We start from the raw sequence: 13,868 nt of genomic DNA, 5'->3' as shown, positions 1-13,868 counted from the left end.
GTATTACTATGTGCTGTTACATTGCATTACTATGTGCTGTTTAATTGTATTACTATGTGCTGTTACATTGTATTACTGTATGCTGTTTAATTGTATTACTATGTGCTGTTATATTTTTTTTGCGTGATGTTACATTGTATTACTATGTGCTGTTACATTGTATTACTATGTGCTGTTTAATTGTATTACTATGTGCTGTTACATTGTATTACTATTTGCTGTTTAATTGTATTACTATGTGCTGTTACATTGTATTACTATGTGCTGTTTAATTGTATTACTATGTGCTGTTACATTGTATTACTATGTGCTGTTTAATTGTATTACTATGTGCTGTTACATTGTATTACTGTATGCTGTTTAATTGTATTACTATGTGCTGTTATATTATTTCTGTGTGCTGTTACATTGTATTACTCTGTGCTCGAATGCTGTGTTACTATGTGCTGCTATATTAAATTACTTCGTTTTGTTATATTGTATTACTATGTGATGCTACATTGCATTACTCGTATATTGTATTACTTCTCACTCTGGGCGGTGGGGTAGCCTAGTGGTTAAAGCATTGGCTCGTCACGCCAAAGACCCGGGTTCGATTCCCCACAAAGTGTCCCCACGCCGTGATATTGCTGGAATATTGCAAAAGCGGCGTAAAACAATATTCACTCACTCACTCACTACTTCGTGCTCTATGACACGCACCAATTTCAATCGACTCCCTCGACAATCACAACTATCACCGCATGATTGAGCAGTTTTCGTAGTATGACAAACTGTGCCATTGTATTCAGGTGAGATACTGACCATCACTTTCCGCAACAGTACTGTGTATGAGCAATAGGTAGTATCATTGAATGCGATGGCATATTGTATTAAGTTGTACTGTGCAAAAGTGTTCTCAAATCGTATTGCAATGTCATATATTCTGATGATGACTTATATTCAACACGTGGGCCTGAAGTTCATTTAGTATGTTCGAATACAATGTATCATGTCGAGATTCTTGCGAGATCATTTAGAAGTTGGTGTTCAAATAAAACAAACATATTGTCATGGATGACAACTTCTTCTTTACGTTGTGACATACATCAATAATATTTGTGTTTTAAATGTGTCTGTCCTTATGCGTCTGATATATTTTACAACAGATTCCCATTCCCATTACATTATCTGTTATTATAAACGGCATTGCAGATCTGACAAATCATAAAAATTAAATTATATTCAAAAATGTACATCAATATATATGCAAATCTAAACGATTCCAGTAGTCTTCTCTCTATACACCTTTTGTATTATAGCATTTCCCCCTGTTATCTTTTCAGTCTTTCTCTGTCTCTGTTTCTAATAATTGCTTGTGATGTAATTAGTTATTGTAAATATCTTCGAGAGGGGTTCAATAAGTTGAAAGAACTTGTCCCCGATCCTTTTCACACTGTGAATAAAATATGTTTAAACTAAACAGATTCCCAACAATCCGTTTTATCCTGGAAGGACAGGGATACACACGAAATGTTTCGCGTTTCCACACATCCAGTATGAATCTCACTCTCTTAAGGTCATTTGAGTTGTTTATATCACTGTAGTTATTCCATGAGAACATATAAGATCTAGTAAAAACTATAAGAATGACTTGGGGTACTTAACATCTTTTGGGTGGTATGGAATATACTATCCCTTCATAAGATACGTCATGACACGATCATGAGGATCCGGGTTAGAATATTGGTCTTCAGTAACCCATGCTTGTCGTAGGAGGCGACTAACGGGATCGGGTTGTCATGCTCGCTGACTTGGTCGACACTTGGTCGTATCCCAACTGCGAAGGTCAATGCTCATGTTCATGCTGTTGATCACTGTATTGTCTGGCCCAGACTCGATTATTTACAAACCGACGCCGTGTAGGTGGAATATTGCTGAGTGCGGCGTAAAACTAAACTTACTCACCACTCACTCACGTCATGTCATCATACTTTCTTAATATATCCCAACTTGTCATCCGCCGCTGAACGATATCATCATATTTATAATACCAGCTATAATCATTTCTGCATTCGAAAGGACACATGTTGCAACAAGGTGCCATCCTCCAACATTAATACACTTACAAACGGAATCCTCCACACAATATAGATATTTCTTATGACCTGCATACACGGACTCACCTGGTTCAGCCAGCAATTGGTGGTAAGTATCTGATTCTTTTCGTCCTGAAAAACAAAACATTTTGTAAGTAAAAGCGAGAAAACATCCACTGAACCTGTTCTACAAGCTTCCGGTGCCTTGACTCCCAGGCGAAATAGCAATAAAAACAGCAAAGCCCTTAAAATAGCAAACAAAAGAAATATCTGCTAGAAGCAGATTCAGTTGTACGAACCAGGCTTCATACTGGGCGTGTGATTATGAATCATTATCAAATAGTGGTAATACCAGGCGTGTCCTAACCTTATGGAAGCACCTGTCACAAACGCACACAAGGGCAAGTAAATTGTTTGCAAAACAAACACAACATTATGGTGAAAATAAAGTCAGAATAGGAATAGCTATAGATTTATTATACCAATTAAAGTAACATAATACTATTCATATTTCTGAAAGTAAGGTAGCATTAATGAGGCAAACGGACGCATACATTCAATGATGTGTGGTCAATTTGTTTCGTTTACTCGTCCTGGGCTTCATGAGAAATGTCATTCAATAGACAACATTGTTATCTATAAATGACTACTCTGACGCTAGGTAGTGATACGTTCTTCAGTTTGTGTGACGAGGTAAAACCGTTATTTGCATTGATTGACATCTATAGTGTTGCCTTTGACAGTTGCATTAAGAAACATATTACTTTTTACATGAACTTTTTACACTATTCATTTTCCATTAGTTCCCTGGGTGATACGTGTACACAACCATTATTCAGGAAAGACCTGTAAATAATTGGCCGCACTAGCAGGCATTTTATGACAAAAGTCATCATGTACCAGTTTTCGATCTGGTCAGTCGGGAAATCAATGGGTATTACAACCGTCTCTCTAGACCTAATTTCGTCTACAATAAATGTACAAATAGAACAAAGTACTGGCCATTACAATTATGTACACGAACAATGCAGCATTTAACGAAAAAGAGACGTCTATTATTTTATGAGGCAGAACAACGTTTCATGGACATAAACTGTTGACAAATGTCAGTCTACTTGACAGTAGGGCTTCGCTCAGGAAAAACTCATCATCATAGTTTTCTTATAACAACATATTTCTCATGTAAACATATTTCTCTAAAGGTCTTGGTCCCGATCAACAACATAACATTACGACTTGTCGTAACTCTAGCGCTACGAACGTTTTGCGGATCGGTTCCCTGGTCTCTGTCTCTCTGGTGCTGACTTCATACTGCATTGGGCGGTGGAGTAGCCTAGTGGTTAAAGCGTCCGCTCGGAGATACGCCAACGCCGAATTAGCTGGGGCCCTACTGGTTAAAGGTTCGAATCCGAGTCCCCAAATGGGTACAATGTGTGAAGCCCATTTCTGGTGTCCCCCGCCGTGATGTTGCTGGAATATTGCTAAAAGCGGCGTAAAACCATACTCACTCACTCATACTGCATTAATCAATGCAGCAATAGTATCATTTGTAGGGGAACACTGACAACCTAATGTACAGACATTTATACAAAATAGTTGGATATTTTAAATATCACTATATAAATTATCAATAATTTCCAATCTCGAAAGCCACTTTAATATCATAGCAACATAGTGTCAATTCGTACATACTATTTATAAATAGAGTAATATCACAAACACACAGTTCATTTTCTGTTTAAATGTTTACATTCAAATGGCAACTACTCAATATTTGCTTGCGCTAAGTAAATAAATTGCTTTTATACTTCGACAGATATCACCACCACAAAAAGACACAGGAAGACAGAAGCCGAGTTCAAGTTTGTACGTTGTAAGATAAAGAAACCAGCTTGACAATGGAAACACACAGTTTCCATCTATTGATTCCAAAACCTACAATATCTAAAATGAACTCCACGTTTTCACTTTGTGCACTGTAAAAGCAACAAAGCAAAATGAACATCAAACGACACAGCAGATAACCCTATCTGTTTGAAACAGATATTGGGTCGTCAGTGCCGAATCGAAAAAAGTGATCGAAATTGATCGCCAAATGTAACATCTAGGTAACTATCGTGGAAACCTAGAGTTGTGTAATAAAAGAACGAATTCCGATAACTAAGATAGCTTTTTATGTCGTCGTTTGTTGGCTTAGCCGGAAGTAAAGCTTATTTAGAACTCTCCAGCACAGAGGTAATTTTCTTCAATGTCCTGAGGCATAAGATGCCGGGTAATAATAGAGAAGAGTGCCCAAATGACCCTGCAGTGACGGGTGTTCTATGTACGGGCGAGGTGATTGGACGTACTCAGCTTCTCATAGGACATTAACACTGACCGATAAATTGGCTTTAAAAACCTACTATCTAAATGAGAATTTTTTGTGGTCGGGTTAATATTCATTATCTGAATATTGGTACGCCATGAATGCAATGTGTTTGATTTATATTGAGTATTGGTTCTTGAGGGCAGGAGTGGTACTCTTCTGTTCTTTGCAGTGAATTGAAAGAGTGAACCCCATTTTCAGTCAGTGGTGTTAGCCTGACGTGAAGTAAAATGATGATCGTACTTTTAAATATGAGATGTTTTAGAGTTTCGTAGTGTTCCAATTTGGCCTTCGTTGTAAATAGCTATCCACTGAACCACATTTCACAATGTCCCGGTTTTTTCATTCGCTGTTACTTTCGTTAATTCTCGATATCCCGAAATCTTTGAACCGTCGAGTTAATTCAAGACAAGTGTCGCGATAGTGCCATGTCTTCGATGAAGATGCACACTTACCGATTCTTCAAAGACACCATTTTAAAGACGAGTTTTCATGTATTTGTATTTTGGTAACTACTACCAATGCTGAAACGCGAAGCTCAACTAAAACTCTTCGAGGTAGAGTCAGTCATATGACTCTCCTTAAGTCTTCACGGAAAATGCATGCTCGGCTGTAGCTCAACCGTTTTCCAATGTAGACACTAACGTTTGGGGGGAGTTTAAAGCAATTTGGTAACTGAACATTACCAAAGGATATCTGATCATCGACATACACGAAGTTTAATTAATATCTCAATCAACTTCATTCGTCTAGATTTTGCCAATCCGAGCAGAATGACTGATGTCTACCTTTTGATTCAGTGTCACACACTTTGAAATATATGATACCGTAATTTTTCGCAGCAAAGATGACAAGTTTTCTGTTACATTACAAAAGGACCAGCAGTAAAGTTAAGATCCCTCATTGCCCAGGGTTCCCAGCTACGACCTATTTTAGGACTTATCACGACCAACTAAGTGAATATTATCATCAATGTCTTTATTGCTATAATTACTCCTTTTCTTATCATATGGCCATTGAAATAAATGTGTATTGTTCAACGCTGCACTATATGACGTCGGCCTCAAAGTAATCGTGTGGGTACAATGTGTGAAGCCCATTTTTGGTGTTCCCCGCCGTGATATTGCTAAAAGCGGCGTAAAACCAAACTCAGTCAGTTAGTAAGTACTCGAGTCAGGACCAGACTATCCTGTGATTGAGTTATCCTCTTGAGTACAAACGATACACAATCACCCAATTTACCGAGCTTGACCTCCATCCATTAATAGACATCTCTCATGACAATCATAGGTTTCTGGGGACATTTTTCAGTCCTGATTCCACTCGGAACACTGAATGGAGGGCAGGAGGTGGTGAGTGACTGATGAATAAAACATGGACTATAGAATTTTTTAAATACGATTTTCATAATTATCCTCCAGAGACAGGAAGCTTTGCTATTCTTCCCAATGCATGATCGTGTTGGACATCGATGCTACTCTCTGTAGGTCTCTGATTGAAGTGTCTTTCCTAGCCATACAATATCTACAGCAAGGGTATCATCTGTTCTCATCAATTGGAAACCACAAAAATATATAGGTAGTACACGAATTGTAAAAGCGTAAAAGCACTCAAACACCGAGTGGTTGTTTCAATTAATCATTGCAACAGAAAGACGCCATCATTACCCAAGGACCCGCTGGAGAAATGCATAAAAAGGTTTGATTGAATTCGAACATTCTCATTTTTCTGTCAAATTACTGTCATTTTACATCGACGTATTTGCCTTTAATCTCAAGGAGGTAAAAACGAAACAAGCACCTTTTTTGTCTAATAAAGTAGTGCACTGGCGGGAAAGAGACCTTTCCCTCCGAATTTGTGAGCTCATTTGAGAAAGGAGTAATAAAATAACCGTGGAACAGGTTTGATAGACTTCGCTTGAAGAGGTGCTCACCGCTTTATTCCGTGTGCGTGTTAGCGGTCGGAGCGAGCTGCAGGGGGAGGGTTCTGAATGGCCAAGCGACGACCTGTGAGCTCGCTTCAATTCACTCGGCCCACTACCACGATAGATCGCATGGAGTAACTTCTGTGATTCTTCAAGGCCGTTTATGTGTAAAAACATTTAATTGTTGATATAGGAACATTTTACGATCGTATGGAAATGGCTAGGAATGCCAATTCAGTAACAAATTGAGGTATGCTGATTTACAACCCTGAAGAGTGTGGTTTACGCCAAGGAGATTCAATAAAATTTTCTTTGCTTGTCAGATGTTTGATTGGAGCCAGAAAATACGCGTCAACCCTTGGGAAATTAATTCAAATCAAAAGTGCCTGCGAAATGCGATAATGCAGCCCACAAAGCAATGTTTGTCCTTGGAATCATTTGCGGTTACCTCCCTTATGGATTGGAACTCTTCTAAGAAGGAGAAATAGATGAATTGTGGCCTCCAGCCTCAGAATGGCACACCTTAAAGGGACCCCATATTAGAGCAAGGTGACTTTAGTCACCTGCAGCGTGCAATCATGCATCTTTCTTTAATTTGTTAGCGCGTCGTTACAGAGAAGAGGAAAAGGTTAGATATGAAGACTGACATGAAGTACTAATTGACTGGTTCTTTCATGCTGCTCTTCACTGAGACGGCAAATTTCTTTTTGAATATGTTTGAAATTAAAGCAAATCTGGGGAGATGTTATGGGAAATTTTAAACCAAAAGTCACCGTGTTCTTTAATCTGATTGGTTGAAAAACGTGATCAAATCGTATTCGATTTCCGGAAATTCCAAGACTATTCACTGCGTATTGACACGTACAAATATCGCACACAATTGTATTGTTGTCTAGCTGAAACGGCCATCTGATGACACTTCACTACTGTACCCGTACTCGATGTAAAGCCATGTGGGCCTTTTGGTTTACTTTTGTGTTTACAATGTCGATAAACATCATGTGTTGGCCAATTTCCGGGTGTTATTGAGTATTTGAAACACGGGAATATCTCATTTGAAACCTCTGGCCAACACATGATGTTAATCTCCTAAGAAACTCCCAGTGTTATGTTAGGTACTTGCTCCCAGTCCATTATTCGGCCATCTAGACTGACATCATTTATTGCGTTTCATATATTGTTCGATTCCGGGCGATTAAACCCACCAATATTAAAGAGTAGATAAGGAAAGTAATTAACAAAGAACAAATTAGCAAACATTTAAGTCTTTTACAACAAAGGGGAACCGCATCTACTTATCATGAACATCAAAAAGGAGAAAATTCCAGCAAGTACAAATTTTGGCGGTGCCACTGTAGAAGTAAAGTGATATGTTTGTAGAATTGCCGCAGTGCGTTTGTAGAAGTAAATAAATATGTCTGTGGAATTGGTGCAGTGCGTTTGTAAAGGTAAAGAAAATATGTTTGTGGAATTGGTGCAGTGCGTTTGTAAAGGTAAGGAATATATGTTTGTGGAATTGGTGCAGTGCGTTTGTAAAAGTAAAGTGATATGTTTGCGGAATTGCCCCAGTGCGTTTGGAGAAGTAAAGAAATATGTTTGTGGAATTGGCACATTGCGTTTGTAGAAATCAAGTTATTTTTAATTAGAATTGCTGCAGTGCGTTTGTAAAGTTAAAGTGATATGTTTGTGGAATTGGTGCAGTGCGTTTGTAAAGGTAAAGTGATATGTTTGTGAAATTGGTGCAGTGCGTTTGTAAAGGTAAAGTGATATGTTTGTGGAATTGCCGCAGTGCGTTTGTAAAGGTAAAGTGATATGTTGGTGGAATTGCCGCAGTGCGTTTGTAAAGGTAAAGTGATATGTTTGTGGAATTGCCGCAGTGCGTTTGTAAAGGTAAAGTGATATGTTTGTGGAATGCCGCAGTGCGTTTGTAAAGGTAAAGTGATATGTTTGTGGAATTGCTGCAGTGCGTTTGTAAAGGTAAAGTGATATGTTTGTGGAATGCCGCAGTGCGTTTGTAAAGGTAAAGTTATATGTTTGTGGAATTGCCGCAGTGCGTTTGTAAAGGTAAAGTGATATGTTTGTGGAATTGGTGCAGTGCGTTTGTAAAGGTAAAGTGATATGTTTGTGGAATTGCCGCAGTGAGTTTGTAAAGGTAAAGAAAAAATGTTTGTAGAAGTAAATGGCGGTATGTAAACGTTTGTAGTTTTGAGGTATCGTACATTGCCGCATCGAAGACAATAGTGGTTACATATGGGAGAGGTAGTATGAATAAAAGCAAAAAAAACCCACGAAACCCTTTCCATGTTCGTAATATCATATCCGCTAAAATCAGAGTCGTGTTCTCGAAAAGTGTATTATCATCATGGTGTTTATGAAACACTATCACATAGTGATGCTACGAAAAGGTAAGCGTATCCTGCATGTTGCTCAGGGCTTTTGTCATTCCGAATCATTGTGCATAAATGAAAATATTAAACAGACGAGGCGTTTTCACTGGTCTCGTATACAAGTCGAGTTTAACAAGTTTGAGTCAACGAGATTTCATCGATATATATGAGGAATAATGCCATTGGGGAACCTTCCACCAATCTGGAATATCAACAAAAATAATAAATATGATTATAGTATGTATAACTTGAGTTCATGTCGTTGCAGTAAACGCCCGATTGAACTAAGACGTAAACAGTATACCAGATAGTCCGATAAACCCTTCCCTGCATGGATACAATATGTGAAGCCCATTTCTGGCGTCCCAGCCATAATTTGCTTAATAGTGCTAAACGCGGCGTAAATCCAAACTCACTCACTCATCACCGATAAAACCCAGCAGTCAAGGCATTGCAAAATGAGAATACATTTTTGATTTTGGTGGTCCTGTATATATGCATTATTAATTTCATACTAACATTTGTTATGATTATTTTTTAATGTATACAGTAAAACACGGTTATAACGAAATCAAAGGGACAACTAATTACATTTCGTTATAACCGTTGTTCGCTACACATTTCGACTAAGTATAAAGCATGTGGCCTGGACAAAACCAAACCCAGACTTTATATATGTCAGTTCGTTAGTGGAGTGTTCGTTATAAGCATAGTTTGCTGTTTACGTTTTGTCTGAAATTATCACAAACGTGATCGGGTTGCACTTGAGATGTGGTTGGTAGCTGTTAATAAATTCATTCACTTGTTCAATAATCTGACCATGGTCTAGTGGGTGGCACAAGAAAAAATAATGGTCATTTACAAAAAGTTACAATTTGTAAATATCATATTCACAAAATTTCCAAAATGGTAAAGATCATATTTACAAGGGTTGTAAATTTTTGTAAATTTAGGAAGGATTTTACTACTACTTCTTGCAATATCTGTTCCCAAGGATCACCATAAGTGTATAGACTTAACTATTTTACGCATCTTTTGTGTGTTTGGTGTGTCTGTCGGACTGTCGAAGGTCGGTGGTTCGATACCCAGCGTGGTCATACCGAAAGACGTTAAAAGATGGTACTTGTTTTTGCCCTGCCTGATACTTTAGACAGAGTCGCTGAGTCGGATGTCCTAAATGCTTTGCGCTTTCTGTTTCAGAGCGGTCAAACTGGCATAAGGTCCGTCTAGTATTAGCAACCACAGTCTTCAGCAAACCATGCTTGCTGTAACAGGCGATGAACGAGATCGGGTGGTCGGACTTGGTTGACACATATCATCATATCCCTTTTGCGTTTAACAATGCTAGAGGTGTCAATGCATCAGGACACCGTCAGGGTGTAATGCACTAGGTATCAAATATATTAGAAGAGGTACTGCCTGCTGCAGTGATGATATTGTGTTATGTAAACATTGTAAAAGAATTGAGGATGAAATCCATATAGTTTATATTTGTAAACGCTATGAGGATATGCGTCGGCGTTACATTCCGAAAACGGTCCATGGATATTATTATTCACTCCGCAGCATATGTACATCATCCGAAAATAACATCATTTTGTCAAGTTCTTGTATGAAAATGGTAACCAACATCACTATTGTACGACCTTGTAGGATGGGTCGTTTGGCCTTTATACAAAATTAACCCTTCTTCTTCTTCAATCACTGTATTGTCTTGTCCAGATCATGTATTATTTAGTCATATAGCTGGAGTATTGTTGAATGCGGTGTTTAACAGCAAACAAACAAACAAAACATACGCATACGTACACGCTGTACTCACGCCAATATCTCAAAGGCGACGTCAAACCGTATTCAACCTAATCTCAACCAACCTCACCCAAACCATCTCACTTCACCTCACCTATAAGACGATGAAACATGAGTAGGTGTATGTTTACTGCAAATGTTCTCACAAGTTCGTCAACATGACCAAGATTCATCACGCCGTCAAGACTCAACAGTACCACGTGAACCGTAGTTCAAACCAATGTAATGCCATTAATCCTGCATTACCACTTTCAGTCGAGTTGTGGAAAGGCACTCATAGTGTAATTTATCGGTTTTTGCCTTGACACCAAATGTAAAATACTTCTCCTGGAAGGACCATGCCTATTTTATAATCATTAAGATGGATCTAGCAACTCATTTTCTCGTTGTGGTCGGTTGCCATGGAAATCACCGACCGAATATATAAGAAATACCATAATTATTTAAGTTGACTCTGAGAAATTGTCAATGAAGCATTGAGGGAACATTTTGCTGAATCTATATTTTCCAATTCGCACCAAGGGAACGGACTATCATGTTCGTTTTTTTAATCGACAAGAATTCACTCTTTCCACTGTTAGGTCATGGCGTTGTTTCGATCAACATCTTTGCGACTTATCATCCTGCTGCTGATTCTATGGGTCCATCTCAGTGCTTGTATCGTATGGCGTTAGACCGGGACCCAAGCTCCCAATGTCGAGGCGACTTAATGAGTCGGGTGGTCAGTCTCTATGACTTTGACCTCATTGGCATGCAAAGTCTCTCATTCTATCAATCACTGGTTTGTCTGCTCCAGAGTCGATTACTTACAGGCGTTGGTGTAAACTGTGAACGGGCCTCACATCTCATGAATACGTCGAAACTAAAGAAGGAGAGAGCAACGTCGTCCTGAAGGTCATGTTTTCAAGGACGTGACGTACGACTGCCGTTTTTATGTATGTTCAACAGAGTGTGAGTGATTTGGGGATTATGAGAGATATATTGTGAGTGAATATGGTTTTTCGCCACTTTTAGCAATATTCTAGCAATATCACAGCAGAGATGGGCTAAACATTGCGTCCATCTAGATAAATTAATAAAAACCGGCGTTTTCGGCGTGACGAGCGGATGCTTTAACCACGAAGCTGCTTTACCGTCCGAGTTCCAAACAAATATTTGATCCGAATGGATCAACGAAGAATACATCTCTGATTGTATTTAAACATAAACCAGGGGCATTGACGATCACATATTTTCAGTACATCAGCAATAAATCGCAACGGAACAACTCCCATCTCCCCACCCCGACAAAAACCAAAACACCAACAAAAACAACCAGCTAAAATACCCCCCGATCAAAACCCCTCTCACAAAGCAGCTGATGTGTTGCCGTCATATTCCGTTTTTATATGCAAGTGGATTCTGTTATATTTTCAGATTTCGTTTTGTAAAAAAAAATGATCCATGACATTCTGTATTCGGTGTTACATTAACCACAGCCACTTAACACAAAGCCTTGGTACGATTGTCGTACTTCCATGTCAAATAAGAGAAGTTACAAACGTCTAGCATCACCATCGCGGCATGAAGCGAGACTGCTGAGTACCCTGAAGCCGTGTTCCCAGGTATGCAAGCAGACGACACTTCGTTCGCCATCTTGAAAAATCACGACATTATCTCAGGCAGTCTTTATTGATTGGCTGAGGAAGTTTCGCAGCGAAGAAGCTATCAGTCGGTTGTCGAGAGTTTTGGTAAGGTGATAATTCCTCCAGCTGATCGCTAGCAGATCAATTTAGTGATTGTTGCTCGCTCAACGCAATAAGATAGCACCGTGCTACTCGCCCGGATTAATGGAAGACTTGAGAGAGGGACAGTGACTATCGGAGATCACTTCCCACACTCCGTGCCCTATTGAATCGTCTTCCCGCTACTTTGAACGACGTGAGAATCTCAGCTAGCGATGATTACATCGTCTACTGTGGAAATCAAATCAGTAAATACCTTACCTTGCACAAGAAACCCTTATACTGAACTGCTATAATAGATCAGATTCATTGAAGCTATGCGAGGGCTTGAAGGAAGGTGTATTGCAAATAGAAATTGGGATTCAATTTACAAAATTAAATATGATTTAGGAACTGCATTCCCGGACAAGATAGTTAGTAGTGTTAGGAGCGACAGTTCCTTGAGCAATATCATGTCCCTTACACATATCAGGATCCTGTTATCAAAGTTTCACAAACCACTCGATTATGATCTTCGGTTTCTTAGAATCATACACACGCACACGAGTTATACGAAAACTTTGTTCCTACGGTCTATCAGGTGAAATTTACTTTAACATTGCTATTACACTTTATGCACAAACAAGTCTACTTGCATGCTGGCAATGTTTAAAGGCCGGGGCGCAAACCTCCAAAACCCCGTGGGTTTCCAAATAGTCTCCCATTTGCTACCCCTCAGCAGTGAAGATGTTATCAGCCCGTGAGTGACAAGGCTGTAACGGCTATGGGTGCCTGGCTATGGTCACCTATGAGGTGAAATTCACTTTAACATTGCTGTTACACTTTATGCACAAACAAGTCTACTTGTATGCTGACATGCTGGTCTACAGGCACTGAAAACCCACTCGTGATCATATCGAGATCATATATCACTCAACGTATATGGAGACAAAACCCCGTTCCGTGAACATCGAGACCGAAGCTAACTTATTCCAGAATTCGGACACTAAAAGGTAAAAGAAGTTCATGAAGTCATGTGTCCTAACGACAACCGGAATACAATCCGCACGAACAAGATACCATCGTTTATTAGTGACGCATGCGCGAAGAAATACTTCCCCTCTGAGCAGTAAAGGAATATCACACCAGGACACATCCTCAGACGTTGTGAGTCCAAATGGACAGACTATGAATACAAATGCTGGTCCTTCGACGGTAACAAACTAGCGAGAGTCTGGCAATCTATTGTATTATTCAGTCGTCACAACCGATATAATCTCTAATACGTATCACTTATCACGATGTGCTACGTCATTTATCACGCATTGCGACACCATTCATCACGCCGTTTCAAACTGCACTGATTAGGGGGCGTCTCAAAAGACGTTTATATGATATATGGATAAATCCCGAGATAGTTTGGAGTAATGAGATGGCGATACTAACTTGTTTGGTGTCTTTATGGTCGCTAATGAACATGAATGCATTTCGAATTTTATCCTGAAAGAACACGAGGTGATTTTGATATCCCAGGATATAATTTGACATCCCCGGCACATAATTATTCCTGCTTGCATAATGATTGGATATTATCAAGACCGT

The 13,868-nt window shown here is 39.1% G+C and overlaps 1 pseudogene; it reads right to left on the bottom strand.

Annotated features, from left to right (window-relative positions):
• Positions 1-13,868, bottom strand: part of LOC124289285 — a 110,392-nt pseudogene that overhangs the window by 14,100 nt on the left and 82,424 nt on the right.

This window comes from Haliotis rubra, unplaced genomic scaffold, assembly GCF_003918875.1.
Source record: "Haliotis rubra isolate DU_JTF1 unplaced genomic scaffold, ASM391887v1 Scf439, whole genome shotgun sequence".
Taxonomy (NCBI): domain Eukaryota; kingdom Metazoa; phylum Mollusca; class Gastropoda; order Lepetellida; family Haliotidae; genus Haliotis; species Haliotis rubra.
This window is presented reverse-complemented; position numbering and strand designations above follow the sequence as displayed.